This window comes from Macaca mulatta, chromosome 3, assembly GCF_049350105.2.
Source record: "Macaca mulatta isolate MMU2019108-1 chromosome 3, T2T-MMU8v2.0, whole genome shotgun sequence".
Lineage (NCBI taxonomy): Eukaryota > Metazoa > Chordata > Mammalia > Primates > Cercopithecidae > Macaca > Macaca mulatta.
This window is the reverse complement of record NC_133408.1, coordinates 103,063,646-103,077,699: the sequence shown is the minus strand read 5'-3', so window position 1 is coordinate 103,077,699 and position 14,054 is coordinate 103,063,646. Positions and strand designations below refer to the sequence as shown.

The 14,054-nt window shown below is 39.6% G+C and overlaps 1 protein-coding gene across 1 annotated transcript in view; it reads right to left on the bottom strand.

The window, feature by feature from the left end:
- Positions 1-12,111, bottom strand: part of NPVF (neuropeptide VF precursor) — an 83,751-nt gene extending 71,640 nt beyond the window's left edge. Inside the window, exon 1 of the mRNA XM_077994509.1 lies at positions 11,753-12,111. The gene's annotated coding sequence lies outside the window, so the exon portion shown is untranslated. The remainder of the gene's footprint in view (positions 1-11,752) is intronic.
- Between the last annotated feature and the right edge of the window lie 1,943 nt (positions 12,112-14,054).

Sequence of the window (14,054 nt, the reverse complement as noted above, 5' to 3'; positions counted from 1 at the left end):
TGGGTGTACGTGCATGCACATATGTGCTTAGATGGTTTGGAATCTTTTATAGTCTTTGACTCCTTGACAACATACACACAAACCCTCTTTATGTTCACCCCAAAAAGAACTTATACCTTTAAGAAAGTCGTAAGATGAGTTTGCCTCTTGGTTTTCTGAAGTCGTCCAAAGTCATCGGGCCTCAGTTCCACCAACTTCTTTCCTTACTCTCTGCAGATTTTATCTTTGGTAGTTTTGTCCTTTCTAAGAAAATGAGCTCCACCTCCTGTCTTAAGGAATCCCTCCCTCTCCGTCTTTGAGCCTACCTCCTCCTTGTCCCGCCTGAACCTCACACCCTGTTGGGAATGCCTTCTGTCTCTTGCATCTTTGGTCTTGTCCCCTTCACTGGCTATAAACTTTTTTATAGTTTGCTGCTCTCTTCAGAGCCCTTGTGTTGGTCTCAGATTCTTTGTATCACGATGACCCCCTGCTCTGCCAATTTCTCTTCCTCATGCCATGCTGTCCTACAGTTGCTCCTGACAGTTCTTTCCTTAATTCACTTCTCAATTCCTCACCTCTGCAACCTCATCTCCTCCCATCTCCAGAGACATTTACCTATCTGCCCAGGATTCAAATGTTCCAGGTTAATGCTGCTCTCCTCTTTGCGGTGGGATATGTTGATTACCTCTTGTGTAACCCTAATGTGTGCACTCTCCATCAGTTACAGACTTTATTTGGGAAATCCTATCTCTATGGCCTTACATAAATCATGTTCTTTTTTATTTTAAATTTGCCGATGTTTCCCCCTTGCTGTTTTATAAACAAGATGTTTCGAGAATTCTCTTCTCAGCGGGTTCCAAACAGAAACTTGCATTACTATTCCTACAAAATAATAAACAGCTTTGGGCTATAAAACCTTTCAAATTGTTTTTTCACAGAAGGGATTTGCATGCTGACTCATTCCTACTATATTTATAACATATCGGCCAAACCACTGCTAAGGCAAGATTTCTAATAAAGCTATGGAAATTACACGCATTGCAATGGGGCAGAATACATTTACATTTGTAGTATTTTAACATTTCCAAATTTATTGCAGATTACCTTGTTTGTGCATGTCTGTGCTTTAATGGTTTTTTATAGCAGAAACTAGTGGTTTATGATTGTATTCCCAGTAGAAATTTATTATGAATCCACCATATGGAGTGTTACATAAAACTAAACTTGTAACACGGGTGGTTTTATTATTGCTTAGCAAGATCTACTGTACATTATTGAAAATTAGTGATAATAGAAATGTCAAAGAAGGGAGGTTTGGTTTATGAAGGGAGTCTTCATTTTATGTTCAAATTGTCACAAAGGTTTTAGATTTTATTTTAAGATGAAAATGATGTACCCTTTGACAGTTAGAATGTTAGGTAATATAACTGTTTATTATGTCTTTCCCTGTCCTGCTTCCAATTTTCATTGTACTAGTTTTTGCTCAAGCAGGAGATAGGCAAAGGGATAGTACCAATGTCAACCTCCCGTATAAGCCCATCTTCCTATAAGGATAGACATCATGGATCTCTAGCCGTCACTGACAGCCGTAAGCCATTAGAACTTATCACGAGCGGTGGTCATGGAAGCTGTTGCCAGAACACATGGAATCTTTTTCTTTTCTTCCTTACCTAGCTTTTATTGGGCATCCTGCTCGAAGGGTTTAAGGCACCTATTTCTGCTAGCATTTGTGGTTCAGAGAAAATACAAGGGTAAGGACAAAAGAAGATTTATGTTTAGGTCAGTCAACATTTTGCATAGGAGTCCCCCAGGGTTAACTTAGACCTGCATTCTGGGAGACCTCATTTTTGGCCAGTTCCTAAACTTTGGTATGATGAGTGAGTTGGAAAATATACCTTAAAAGTATTTTTTTCCTTTCTTTTCTTTTTTTTTTTGAGACAGAGTTTTGCTCTTGTTGCCCAGGCTGGAGTGCAGTGGAGCGATCTCGGCTGACTGCAACCTCTGCCTCCCGGGTTCAAGTGATTCTCTTGCCTCAGCCTCCTGAGTAGCTGGGATTACAGGCATGCGCCACCATGCCTGACTAATTTTGTATTTTTAATAGAGACAGGGTTTCTCCATACTTGTCAGGCAGGTCTCAAACTCCTGACCTCAGGTGATCCACCAGCCTCGGCCTCCCAAAGTGCTGGGATTACAGGCGTGAGCCACCACTCCTGGCCTTAGAAGCATTTTTTTTTTTAAGTAGATGAGGTTAAAAAAAAATGCTTGCCTCATATTTCCCACAAAGAGCCTATAATTACTTTATAATCAGGAGTGATTCCAATAAACATAATTAATACTATTAAGAGGTAAGAACATTGTGTACAACACCTTCTTTTACTATCTTTTATGAGCACACTTATTTCACTCTTTTCACTTACCACTGTGTCCCCCGCAGAGGCTGCCATCACAGGCATAACCACATTGGAAAACCAGGACGGAGCTGAAGGAGAGGTTTTCAGCCATCAGCATTTCCGAAGAGTTTACCACGGGACTGTGATTAAGAGGGAGCAGAACTGAGTCTAATATTTTATATATTTGAATTACGGCCCTGCATATTTGTTCATGCTAAAAGGTTTATTGTGCAGACCAGATGTGTTGATGCTCTAAATATGAAGACTTTGCAATAGGCGTTGCAAATATGAAGCATTATAGAAAAAATCTCAAGTCAGTTCATTATTTGTCTCCTAACTGATTTTTAGGTGTAATTCCACTCCAATGGAGACATTTTGGTGATGAAACTATCCAAGCGCTGAGGACATTTGTATTTGTAACTCCAGCCTGATCAATTACTCTTGTCTTAAATTCCAGCATAACTTTAGCACCTTTGCTATAAATGGTTCGTTAAAAAGTTCAAAGTCCATGCATGAAGCACATTTTATACTCCATATGGACTGCTGTAGAGTTGTGGAGAAAGCCACACTCATAACGTTTTGAAAATTCCTGGGTATGAAGAGGCTGTTTTGAGTGCCTGAAATGCCTCTGAAGTATGACATTTTGTATTTGATCGTTGTCTTTGTTACCTATCTGACTATCACATCAGAATATGAAACTATGACTTTTGCTTTCTGCAAGGTTGAAATTTGGCTGAGAGTTTTTAGCCAATCAGGCAATTGGGACTTACCAATAACTGAAAATTATTTTTACAAACCTTGTTAAAATAATTATTATAACAACAGTTAGAACTGCACACTGAAAACCCGTGTAAATTGAGAGTTTAAAGGAGTGACTGGCTAGGAGATAATTATGGCTAGAAATGTATCTCTTCAACCAGTTATTTTGCTATTCTACAAATACTACCACTTTAATTTTTCTTAAATCAGTGATCAAAGCTCTTATTAAAATGTTGAGCATACAAAAAATTAGCCGGGCATGGTGGCACACGCCTGTCGTCCCAGCTACTCGGGAGGCTGAGGTGGAAGATCACTTGAGCCTGGAAGATGGAGGTTGCAATGAGCCTAGATCATGTCATGGTACTCCAGCCTGGGTGACAGAGTAAGACCCCGTCTCAAAAGAAAGAAAAAAATGTTGGGCAATAGTTTCTCATTATGGCATCAGATTAAATAGTTTTCAGTGCTAAACTTCCAAAAGTGGATCCATTTTGTTCCTTAGAAAGTCTTTGCTCCTACTAATATATTAGGGAGAAAACATGGGCTCAGAAGAGAGTGCAAGAATGTAGTGTCAGAAGGAAAACACGTTAGAAACTGAATGGATTTACTTGGCCTTAGTCTTAGTGATGGGCACATCTAGAGTGTACCATAGCTATTCTTTAGGCAAATACATTTTTAAAATAGAAATAAAACTGGTTTCTGATAAGACTTCCATACCACAAGCATCTCTCTCCAGCCTGTCTGGTTCTGAGCATCATTTACTTTTCAGGGTATGTGGTTTCTTATTACATTTCATTTAAATTCATTATGACAAAATACTAACAGTTCAAAATGTGAATAGCATCATTTCCCAAACCAGGCATACAGGCACGCAAGAAGAACTTAATCACAACAGAAATGGGCAGAAAGCTGTGAGACAATGAAGTGATAACAAGAAGGAGGCCTAATAAAGCAAAGCAAAGTTTGCTGACAGATTGCACATCAAGACTGAAAGAAAAGATGTATGCATGAAAAATCTCTAGTAGACCCTCATACTTTTTTGTGCTAATATACTGAAATAGTTGATATAAAAGAAATTCAACATTTTTTCTGCTGCTTTTGACCTGACAACATCCTCCTAAAACTCTTTCTGGTATCCTAGGCATTATGAACTTGGGGCTAGGGTAGAAACACCACAGAGCAGATCCATGTGTAGTGAGAAGCATGCTATGAATTATATTTTAACTTGCTCATGTATTTCTTCAAGTGACCAACTTTTGGTCAGACACATGCTTTGCAGATGCCCCTGCCTAAGAACATGAAATCGTCGGGTTGGGCTTTTTCTGCTAAGAGAATGACAGGGTGTTTGGTTGAAAAAGTCAATTACCATCATTTCAATTGTATCTCTACAGCCTTTCCTGGAATAAGAGTCTGTTACAATAACAGCAAATATGTTGATTCTTCGGAAATATACACAAAATAACCGTGACATGTGCCATCAATTTTTAGCAGTAGGTCTCTGGTGGGAAGAGGGACTATATCAGAATCATCTGTGTGGTTTTTTCTTCCTAACCTACAAACCACTCTCCTTCCCAGAGGAAATTACATAGTATCTAGATAGGTGGCCAGAATCTCTGAGGGAGGGTGGGTAGGGTGTGTTGTGTGTGTGCACACATGTGCATGCAGTTTGAAAACACCCTACCGGTGATACTGATGCTGTATCTCCTATATTGAGGACAATTTATGTGTTTGAATTTACACACTCAGCAATCAAGAGGCTACTTTCTCCCATGTGCTCTCTATAATTTGGATTGATTGCCTAATTATCTAAACAGATAGGCTTAGTTACTAACAGTAAACTTAGTTAATTGAGAAACTAGTATTCTCAAGGATTTCCTAAAATTGTATAATAAAAAATTCATTACATATTAAAACATTGTGGTATTCATGTCTAAGAAAATAGAACATTTAAATGATCACTGAGTAGTAGGTTCAATTGAGTCCTTCATTCCCAGTCTTGATCCATTCCCATTACTGCCGTATCTACCTCTACCTCTAGCTTCTATTTTGAAAATATCACTTGATTTAACCTAGAATTAAAACACTCCAGAGTGTGGACGACTGAAACATACTTTAGAATTTCACACTAGGTTGGTGTCAAAAGCTTTTGAAGAGGACTTTCAAAATCTTTTGATCTTTTTCATAGCCATAGGGGACTTTATTTTATTAGACTCTTAGTTAATGAAGACAGACTTATTCATTCTTTCTAGCATTCCTGATCATCCTGCACTCTAAGTGAAAGCCTGGATTTTTTTTTTTGGTAGTTATTTGCATCTTTTATAGCCTCCCTGCTGAAATAAGAGCACTACATTTATGTAATAACTTGAATATAAGGTCTTATAAACTCCCATGATTATCATCTTTAAGATCCATGTTCTCATATCTTACTACTCATAGGTGTTTTATTTAGCTTGCATTGTAAATGTAACACACAAGAAGATGTTTTTATTATCTGTTGTGTTTCCAATTACAAATTTAATCTGTACTAGGATTTAATTTTTACTTTTAGTTTCAAATAGATTAGAATAAGGTTTTAAACAGCAAGATAAATAGTTTCTGGAGAAAACTGGATTTGATACATTATTCTGACTTTTGTTTAATTTGCAGAGTAAATACCATATCATGCTCTATAAAGTGTCACTAAAAAGGAGAATTTGTATTAAGCATCAAATATGTAGCTGAGACTATGTTAGATGCTTTGCATATGTTCACATTTATCTCTCTATTAACCCTATGAAATGTTATTATACCTTCTTTTTATAAGCCCCCCACAGCGCCTTTTTTTTTTTTTTTGAGACAGAGTCTTGCTCTGTTGCCCAGGCTGGAGTATAGTGGCACAATCTCAGCTCACTGCAACCTCCGCCTCCTGGGTTCAAGTGATTCTCCTGCCTCAGCCTCCTGAGTAGCACCCACGCCCAGCTAATGTTCATATTTTTAGTAGAAATGGGGTTTCGCCATGTTGGCCAGGCTCGTCTCGAACTCCTGACATCAAGTGGAGGCCTGCCTCGGCCTTCCAAAGTGCTGGGATTAAAGGCGGGAGCCACCATGCCCAGTCTCTAACTGCTTTTTAAATGAGTAAACTGAGGATCAGAGAGGTTGAGGCACTTGCTCAAGTTTCCATAGCTTTTAAATGGCTGATTCCTGTGGCTGATTCCTGTTCCTGATTATCATCATTAATGATGATATTTTTGACATCATTAATGATGTCAAAAATGTATGTACAGCTGTATTTTATTCAGGCATCAAAGGAATTAATGTTCACATTTTATCAATAAAAATATGAAAGAGTATGGTTAAGTACATTTTCCAAGGTCACACAGCTAGTTGGTGACAGAATGGAGTTTGAGCTTTTCAGCATTGTAAAGCAATACTTTGTTGTGTATGTTTCACAAACTCTCCCTATGTTTTACCAATGGCACTATTGTTAGAATAAGTGACTGGTTTCCATGGTGATTCTCAAGGACAACATTTTTCATTCATATGATGAACTATGGCATACTTATTAAAGTCTCATTGCTTTGTAGTTGTACCTTCCACGTGCTTCTGTTGTGACCTATATCCATTGGTGATCTGGCAATAGGTCATTTTCGTGGTTATCAAATATGTATGTATGTAAACACAAAATTGTTTGTTTTATTCATCTGCTTTCCTTCCAGTCTAAACACTGAGCTGAAATTGAGACATCGGACATGATAGTTTGTTGAAGGTTGACAGTTCTGTCCAAGATTTGTTTGGCCAACCTTTGAAAGCCTGAGTTTAAACTATTCCACAAGCATCAGTCAAAACACATGAGAATCATGGGAAAGGAGGGCGCTTTTCCTGCACAGCTGCTCTGCAGAAGGGGAATTGCATGGCAAGGCATCTCCTCTTGGCCAATGTTAGGAGAGAGAGGGCTTTTCCTTCCTCAGGAGAACAGCCTCCCCTTCTCTTCACATCCCTAAATAATGCAAGAATGTCACATTGCTTGCATTCTTTTGATGCTTGTCCTGTCTTTGATTTTGCTCTGGTACTTGTCTGAAAACAGAGCTGTCAGCACCTTCATTTTTTCGGTCATCCCGTTTCCCAGCCAAGGATAAGTAATAATGGGTTTAAATTCCCAAGTGCCTGCATTTGGCTCTGAAATAGCAGTGGGCAATCGTTTTACCCTCACTCCTCCTATTTTAGGGTTCAAATAGAAATCTTAGCTGTGTCCTTCCCTCAGAGTTTCCTGGCTCCTAGTGGTTTCTGGGTGATGGCCGGAGATGAGGGCCCCACCCAGGCTATTCTCTGAATTTGAGAGTTGTCTGATCCTTCACCACCATCAACTGCCAGTGATGTACACTCCCAAGCCCTCTCTTGATCTTGCTTGCTTTCTTGCTTTTAAGATTGAGACACTTCTGAGATGTAGAGTAATATGATTGCCTAACACCCTGAAAGAGAGGAACTTCAACACTCAGGGAGCTTTCATGTGTATTAGAGAAAAGAACCCAGTGGTCTGGACAGAGTTGGTGCTTTGCCAGCTAATGAAGCAGCTTGTCTGTCACAGACCTCTGAGAAACACTGGTAGGCTTTTTACGTTCTTTGACTATGAAGCCCACTGGTGACTTGATAAAGGAAATCGCTTAGTTGTTGAAGAATTCAATAATGTACTAAGAGTATTTCAATTAACAAGTATTCAATTAAAAAATAATTATGACATCCACTTATTCTATTCATTCAGCAAAACCTTCTTAAGTGTTTACCAGGGAAGCAGGCAGAGTACTGAGGTTTAAAAACACAAACTCCAGGATGAGACAACCTGGTTTCAAATCCTGATTCCTCCATTTATGAGCTCTGTGATCTTGGGCAGATTACCTAAGCTCTCCTGACTTAGTTTACCCATTTATAAAATGGAAATAATTATAATATGTGCCTCAGAATTATTTTGAGGATTAAATATAATACATAGGGAGCTCTTGGCATGTAGAAATGCTTTAACAACTGTTGCTGATTAAGTCACTGTGCCTGTTCCTAATTAGTTAATATTAAGGGAAGGTTCCTCCCATGAAATTGTTGATAATGTACTTAAAGAGTCAAACTACAGACACAGAACACAAAGTACAGAGTTGAGTAAGAGTATGGAATCTGTCACATATGACTAAGTATTAGTGACCTTTCATATCCCTTTCAGGTTTAAGATTCCAATAATACAGGCTGGAGGTTTCCCAGGAAGATGTGACTCTGTGCCTGTGTAGCCAGAGAAAGCTTGAGGGAGGAGGGGGACTGTCACGATCCAAACCCAGTTTGCTTCACTTCTTTCTCATCACACTCTGATTGCCTCTTCCCACCATCCACCTCCCAGCCAGCAACCTCATCTAACTGAGCTTCTCAGTGACCTGAAGTCCCTTTTGCTTTTGCACGTTCATGACTTTGCACACATTTCTTTCCTTCACTGCATTTTTTTTTCCTAGCTATGATAGAATCAGGAAATGTTTAAAGCCATGGATCATTTGCCTGCAAAATAAGCCAGAACTAATGATTCTTCCACTTCCCCAGCATATCCCCCTCCAGCAGCCTCCACTGGCCGACTCTGCTCCTGGCCTTCATCAGGCTTGGCCTCTCAGCCTGCAACTGTCCTCTCCTTTGTCTTGACTCTCAAATGTGAAAGGAGGAGCGAGTGATACCCAGAATCTGAGAGTTTACATTATGAAGTCCTCAGTATGTTACAAGCCTATTTGAAATCCATCATTTGACATGATGGATTATATATATAATCCCTTCGATACATATATATGCATATATATATATATTAAATCCCTATTCATATGTATATCTCATATATATATAGGATTATTTCCAGCTTGATTGGTCTGCTGCATATATATATATATATATGTATGTGCATGTAATCCCTATATATGTATACATATATATGCATACATATTTTACATATACATATTATACATATGCATGCATACATATATAGGGATTACATATACATGCATACACACACACACACACACACACACATGCATCAGACTAATCAAGCTGGAAGTAATCCAGTTGAATCCTGATTCATGCTCAGCATACATGGATATACTAATGGGTATACTTTCTGGAGAACAGGGTATCCACTAAAAGTGTTATCCACTTTTAGAATGAAATGCATATTATCTGTCAGCCTAAAACTTCTTATTTTCAAATGGTGGAATTAAAAAATAAGATCATTAGGGTCTTGGAAAAAAAGTCTAGCCAAAGAATAACATTTTTGAATGTCAGAGCTGGACAGTGCTCCTTGATTAAAAGGATTAATGGCATGGGTGCTATTTGTGATTGCACCAGCCTGACTAGGAGGCAGTTTTCTTAACTACCTAACAAGGAGAGGCATAGGGACTCCCCAGCATGTCTCCAGGGTACCCATGACATATCACTAGGAGATGGATGAGAAGGATCTCTGGCTGCAACTGGCCAACTTCTCACTCTGAAGAAACACAGGATCTTGAGTCATTGATATTATTGCCAGCCTTTCTCAGACCTCAAGGGTCCTCTTAGGCTGACCATTAATTTCTGAGAAGCCCAGACTCTGTACTTTTCTAGAAAAGTATTCATAATCGGTTACGCCTATATAGTCCTATTTAACATCCCACAGCTCCTCATCCAGTATGGGATCCAGGGAGGCTACTAATTAATTGTGTGTCCTTGGGAAAGTCACAGCCACTGGGCTGAGTAATAACCAGGATTTCCTCCATCCCTAGGCTGCCTGGTTTTCCATCCTCACACATATCTTCCTGTTGCCCCAACTCTTTCTTCATTGGCTCCTAGCAGGAAATTCTGCACATCGTGCCTAACAGGCTGTTAAATTACTTTAATTAAAGTGTCAAGGGATGAGAATTGAGGATTACTCAGAGCTGCCACTCCACCCCTACCCAGCCAACTGGAGAAGGCCTTTGCCAAGAAGATTCAGATGTGTAATATTTAGTAAGTCCTTTATGGGCTAACACAGAGCCACTCTATTCCGTGGTCTTTAGATGTGAGATGACACTGAAATGGGATGAGAGTCTATTTTGGACAGACTTGCCAGAAGCCAGAGCATGATGCCTTCATCAAATTCAAGACTTTATGTAGAAAGAGGCTTTGACAAAGACTTGGGGAGAAAATGTGGGAGGAAAAAAGTTCCAACCTTGTCTGAGCCCCCTTCCATTTGGGCCACAGAGCTCTCTCCAAAAGCTGGAGTTCGGTCCTGATGTTGGACCTCTCAGAGAAACTTATACAACCTGCGATTTCTAGGATGCTTGAGAGTTTGAAGAAACACATCTTGGAAGCACTACATTGACTTGGGTCATATTTTTTTTTTTTTTGAATAAGAAAAACAAATCCTTTAAAAACAATTCAGGATTTTTATTTGTATTAGGCAAATATTCATGGAAATAGTAGGGACAGGAAAAGTTTATGAAGGCAAGGGTGACACACGTATTTTCCAAGACAGAATAATATCCCAAATTGACACATGACCAAAACTGACTTTATATGTAGGTAGAATTGGCAGTATTCACAAGGTGTGGAGTGAGTAGCTCTCCCAGAGCGTCTCCTTCCCAAATCTTCCTAAACCAGGAGTCCGCTTGTTTGAGAGGATGTTGAACATAATAGTTAAGAGCTTATAATTTAGAGCCAGACTACCGAAGTTCGAAGTCATGCTTCAGCTGCGTGACCCTGAGAGAACTGCTTAACAGCTCCATGCCTCAGTTTCTCCACCTGTGAAATGCTGTAAACCAGTACCAATCTCATAGTATTGTTATGGATGTGAAGGAGTTAATATATGTAAAGGGCCTGGCCTTTGGGAAATGCTGCATAGGTCTCCAAGTTCAGCACAGGATTCTGAACATGGAACTGTAAAATTCAAATACTTCAAGGAAAGTTAGAACACAAAGTTGTTAGTCATTTAGATCTTAGCATAAATGAATTCCTTTCTCTGTTCTGAGAATCTCTGGGAATCATGGGGACCTTGGGAACCTAGAAGTAGGCATCAGAAGAACTGACACAGGGTAGGGAGGAAAGGGGAAGCAAACGTTTGCCTGACTCAAGCTTTTGCTTTTGAGCCAGCTCTGCCTCTTAGCGTATCCATTCCAGCTTCTGTGAACTTGCTATTTTTATGATTATTAGCTGATTATTATTTTATTATTAACTCATGCTAATATTAATTCAGCACTGGTTGAATAATAAGAAAATTATAAGAATGAGTTAATAATATGCCATTATTATTAAATAATTACATTATATATATTATATCATGAGATAATATGCCATTATTATTAACTCATTATTTCTTATAATTTTCTTGTTATTCAACCAGTGCCAGCTTTTATGATGATGATTTACAGAGATCCTTCTCACTCATCTAGGTAAGAGTTAAGCGATATTCTTACCACCTCTTCTCTTATGTCCTTTGTCTTACTATTCAGACAGTCAGTGGACATTGTTGGCATATAATCTTGCATCTGTTCCATTAGGGGTTAATGCTGGCTTCTCTTAACAGGTGAGTTACTTACAAACATCTTTGCTCTATTTTCCTCCTCTTTAAGGACAATCTCTTACAGTAGTGGTTCTCAAACCTGAGCATGCATTGGACTTACCTGGAGGCTTGTTAAAACGCAGATCAGCCAGTGCCATGAAAATAATCAACTTGCTCAAATTGTGTTGCACTTAAGATTGTCTTTGGACTGCTCAAAGATTTCATCTGATATCCATTCAGACAGAAGAACCGGGGCCCTTAAGGAGGTTCCAGATCAGTGTTGTGTCCTATCTTAACTGCACACCAGAATGAACACAGCCCTGCTGGCAATGATGAGTGATCATATTCATCTCAGTTGTGCAGGGATGGCTCAGTAGTCCTCTAAGAATTCACAATGATCTCTTCTGTTATCCCATCCATGAGGATGCTTCAGATCTCCAAGGTTTCATGTGGCGGGGGCTAGAGGCTGGGTGGAGAAGGCTTCCATGAAAGAAGATAGAACCTGCAAAGTAGAGATAGGTAACTCTACTTTGTAAGAACATTGAGTAAAAGGGTCAATGCCCTCACCAAGCTGGCATCTCAATCTTTTTGACTGCTAACTAAGAAGAAGAGAAGACAGGGAACAGTTTTACATTTTGGCTGAGACAAGGGTCCTGGAGCTTTTCCTGGACAAAAGGTGTTTGTACCCCTAAGCCACCCACAGCTCAGGTCTCCTCTGCTGAACCCAAATAATACTGAGTGAGTGACTATAAAATATCCCTTTACCCCAAAGTGCCAGGTTTGCATTGTACCCTCATTAAAGTGTGCTCCTGTGGCCAGACTGTCAGTTTCAAAAGAAAACTCCTTTTAATTTTAACTAGAGTCCTGGGCATCAGAAACAGTAGAGAAAGGGGATTCATTTATGAGTTTCTATGGCAGATTATGGGTTTTATTTGCTCCTTTACACCACTTTTCAGTCTGTCATTTTGGTAAGGTTAACCCCAGTGTAAAATGTTCCCGTAATTATGCTCGGAAACCCTCCCAGCCTGCCGCATGCCAATAAATGCCTGGAATAACTGTCAGGCTAAATGAATCCCATTTGCACAAAATGATTATTGAAAGTTATTTTAGTTCCCTATTAAGCAGTTGCAGAACAGAGCTGTAATCAAAATGTTTATTTCAATTAGAATTATTATGGTCAATAAAAACCTCAAGTAGAAAGTAAACTACACTTTATCAAATAAAGTAAAGGCCACAGCTAGTTAAACTTCTTTTTTCACACGGCCTCTATCCTAGAGTCTGACAAGAGGCATAATGATTAGCCTTTTCCACACTATATTAATGGTTTTTATAGCCCAGCTTCTGTCTAGCTAATCCAGAGTCTCTTGCCCTGGATGAACAGAAACCTCAATTCTTTCCTGCTGGTTACCATGGCAAGCCAGCAGGCATAAGTCTCTCTGTTTCTGAGGTTACAAAGTAGGGGAGTGTCCCCTCACATTGAATGGCTGAGAAAAGGCCGTGGGGTTATAGTGCAAACAGAAGTATTTATTCATCCCACTGCCCCCCATGACTGACTGTGTACAAGCATTCCTGTTACTATAGTAGCGATTTCTTTTCCTGTGGATCTCAAAGGTAGCCAAGAAAAAATGCTTTGGCTCATTAGGCCAATGTAGTCATCCTCACCAGAAAACAGCTTCTAGGGTTTTTCTTTGGGTGGGGGTGGATGGCTAATGAAAATGACCTGTTTCTTTCCTTCCCTCTATGATCTACCCTTGAGAAGAAATCTTGCGTATACAGAGAATGACTTTGTCACCCTAAATCACAACGGTTTCAGTCATAACCCTCTATGCCTAAAAGTACTGTATTTTTAAAATAAATTCCAATATCCAGTTAGAATCTCTGGGAGTTGAACCTAGGCATCAGGGGTTTAAATTCCCCAGATGATTCCAATGTGCAATTCATGATGCATACTCCAATATAGGGCAGTGGTCCCTAAGGTGCGGTCCCTGAACCAGCAGCATCAGCACCATCTGGGAATTTGTTAAAAACAAAAATTCTTGGGCACCAGATACACCAAAGTGGAGAATGCATGACAGTCTGCATTAGGATACAATGCAAACCAGGTGCTTTTGAGCAAAGGGGTATTTTATAGTCACTCAGTATTACTTGGGTTCAGAGAAGGGGACTTGAGCTGTGAGTGGCTTGGCCGGGGGGACAAATACCTTTCATCCATAAAAATCTCCAGCCCCATGTCTCCGCCAAAGTATGAAACTGTTCCCTGTCTTTTCTTCTTCTTATTTAGGGGCCAAGGAGATTGAGAGGCCAGCTTGGTGGGGGCATTGATCCTTTTACTCAATGTCCTTACAAAGTAGAGTTATCTATCTCTACTTCGCAGGTTCTATCTTCTTTCCTGGAAGCCTTCTCCACTCAGCCTCTAGTTTCAA